The following is a 3,066-nucleotide window of genomic DNA, read 5'->3' as shown; positions in this document are numbered from 1 at the left end:
TTTGATTTTTATCACACTTTAAAGTTTATTTTAAGGCGCAATGTATTGCAAATTTTGTTATGTTTTAAGCGTGACAAGCAACGTCAAACACACTGATGTCAGCGTACATTGAAAATAATATTTAATTTGTATGAAAAAGGTAAAATCTAAAGATTTCGTAATTTTTAAAAGTTGTTAAACAAAAGTTATATCGTTTGAGGAGTACAATATATGGTTTAATTATTTGCTCGTGTTACAGGAAACACCCGGTATAACATCTTAATTGAAATGTACATGACTTCACAATGAATAAATGATGTGATTTATCGTCATCTATTACTATTAGCCACAACACAAGGCTTATTGAACTTACTGTGGGGCTAAGTCGATTTGTGTTTGTCCCATATGCTAACGGCACCAATCATGGGACATTTAAGGGAAAATTTGGGTTATTTTTGATATTTCACCGACATCTGTAAAATTTCTACAGCTTTATGCTTTAAAAGCTGAATTGCCAATGCGTCCTTTATATTTTCTATGTTATAATGAAAACTAATGCAATTTGTTTCAATATTATTAACCTATTAAATTTTTTGCTCCAGTTATGGGATGTATGGCGCGATTAATTTTCAAACTAACAAATATCAATGAAAAATTAAACTTAAGCAGCTCTCTGGCTCTTGTTTATGGTAAAATATTGGCAGCGATTAAAAAAAAATTGATGGTAAATACTAGTTTTACAGGATTTGTCTGTACCATCCCATTACTGGTACCTGTTCCATTATAGGGGTGTTTACTATAGTATGTATATTATATAACTATTTTATAAAGTGCCTACCAAGATAAAACGATATTAAGTATCCTCAAAAACAGTTTTTACAAATTTGCTCACCGATATACACTGGTTCCTAGAAAACTTTGGACCCGGAAACGTCCTTAAACTACGTTCAAAAGAGAGGTATGGCCATGAATGTCATCTCGCTCTGTGTGGTAGGGCACAGCACAGCGGATGTCATTCCAGATCTAGAGCAGAGCCCAACTGGGGAAGTACCTCCACCTTACAGAAAACCGCAGACAAATAACACTAGACCCTACTCATAGTATTGTGTTCCTGCCGGTGAGTAAGGTTGCCAGAGCTCACCGAGGGGGAGGGGGGTTTAGGGTCGGCAACGCTCATGTAACTCCTCTGGAGTTGCAGGCGTACATAGGCTACGGAAACTGCTTACCATCAGGCGGGCCGTATGCTTGTTTGCCATCGACGTAGTATTAAAAAAAAACGTCATTTATTTGGAGAAACACAGGGCCTACCGCCAACACCGAAGTTTGCAAATTGCAGGTATCTTTGTCTGTCACTCTAGTTACGCTTTAATTGGAGTAAAAGAGAAAGATGTCAGCAATTTTTGAACTTTTGAACAGACAGAAAATTACTGCACCGGCAAGCGGTGCTTCCTAGGGTTGCCACTGTTGCCAGTTTAGAGAATTAAATAGTTATTAAGTGTAACGTTCTTACGGTAGATGTCGCTAGGGTGCCCTAGACCCTATGGTGGAAAAATGTGCTGCCTATGGATGAGGTCTTGGTGGCTCAGATGGCAGAGCGCTGGAGTATCGATCCAGAGGCCGTGAGTTCAAGTCTCACCCAAGACAGTAATTTTCCCACTTTTAAATTTATTCTAAGCTATTAAGCATCGTTCGCAGTCGTTTCTGCTTGTTAAAAATTCATTTAAATAGTTATTTGTTTTACAAGGGGGCTAAGTTATTGTTTAACCGCTCGTGCTAATATTGATACCCGAGCAAGCGAAAGATTCTAATATTGTACCACGAGCGTAGCGAGAGGTTCGAGAGGTGGAATCTTGACTGTTGCGAAGGTTTCTAACTGCCTTCGAGTGAAAAACAAAATTTTTCACCACACCAACGCGAGGAAAATACTAACTATGAAATACCAAAAAAATAAAATTATATCAAATACAAATAACGTAATAAAAAACAGTCAAAATTAGAATGACCCCAAAACATTCGTGTTGCATCTTGCTACACAAGTTTTACGAGTATAAAAAAACAATAACAACAGGTATAAAAAAAACAACGCAACCAGTATCGGTCCAGAATCTTCTGGGTGAGTGATACCTACATGAATGTCTAATTAAAGACATAATTGGTAATAAAATCGTATATTTCATATAATATGTTACAGTAAAATTCTTGAAAAAACTTAACCGGATACTCTCTCTCTGGCAAGTTTGTCAGTAGAAAAAGCGGCAAGTTTTGAATATGTAGGCATTGTAGGCGACAAAATTTGAATTTCGCGCTTTTTCTACGGCCAAAGTTGGTTTGCCAGATATTTACTCAGCTATTTAAAATAAGTATCGTATAGCCAAGTATTCATTGGTTTGCTATAGAAGTCTCGCTTTAATTTTTGTACTGGTCAAACGCAGCCCTATTCAGTCAGATACAATTTCGTCACAGCGCTTTCATGCTATTTGAACGTATAACGAAACGCAACGCCGAACTGAAGTCTTTGACGTTTGAAAATCGAAGCCGGCGCGTCAATCAGCTAAAATGGACGCAAAGAACGAAACGCAGCGTTCTCAAATCAAAATTGGAATTGGAAATGTTTGGATGAATGAGTTCGTATACACGCCTCAAGCTTTGTGAGTCCAGACTTTGTGTAGTATTCGAATGTGAAATTTCGCCACAGAAGTGACTATGGACTATGTTTTGAAGCCTCTATGTAGGGTATTTTACACGAATACTGGTTACCGGTTCTGATTTAACTATTTATCAAGTTTTTAGAATATAATATATTTTATCGTATAACTGTGTAGGTACAGAGATGTCAATAATTGATCGAGCGTTAGCGAAGATTGGGTAAAAATGCTTTTGTGTGTCCGTATGTACGGTCGATGAAATTGATTCTTTAGCAGTTTATGGTTCACTTTACATTGGACAGCTCTTAGCATAAGTATGTGCAACCAAATTTACTTGAACCGCAAATTGCTAAAGAATCAATTTCCTCTACCGTACATCACAATTCTCAACCAATTCTTACTTTTGCTTTAGTTATTCTTTCAACTATAATACGTACTTGTT

At 37.0% G+C, this 3,066-nt stretch overlaps 1 non-coding gene across 1 annotated transcript; it reads left to right on the top strand.

Annotated features, from left to right (window-relative positions):
- Positions 1–1,550: 1,550 nt before the first annotated feature.
- Positions 1,551–1,623, top strand: Trnad-auc (transfer RNA aspartic acid (anticodon AUC)). Its single transcript has one exon. It is a non-coding gene; the product is annotated as a tRNA-Asp (tRNA).
- Positions 1,624–3,066: the final 1,443 nt, after the last annotated feature.

This window comes from Cydia pomonella, chromosome 21 (assembly GCF_033807575.1).
Source record: "Cydia pomonella isolate Wapato2018A chromosome 21, ilCydPomo1, whole genome shotgun sequence".
Lineage (NCBI taxonomy): Eukaryota > Metazoa > Arthropoda > Insecta > Lepidoptera > Tortricidae > Cydia > Cydia pomonella.
The sequence above is the reverse complement of the archived record's forward strand: the minus strand, read 5'-3'. Positions and strand labels throughout refer to the sequence as shown.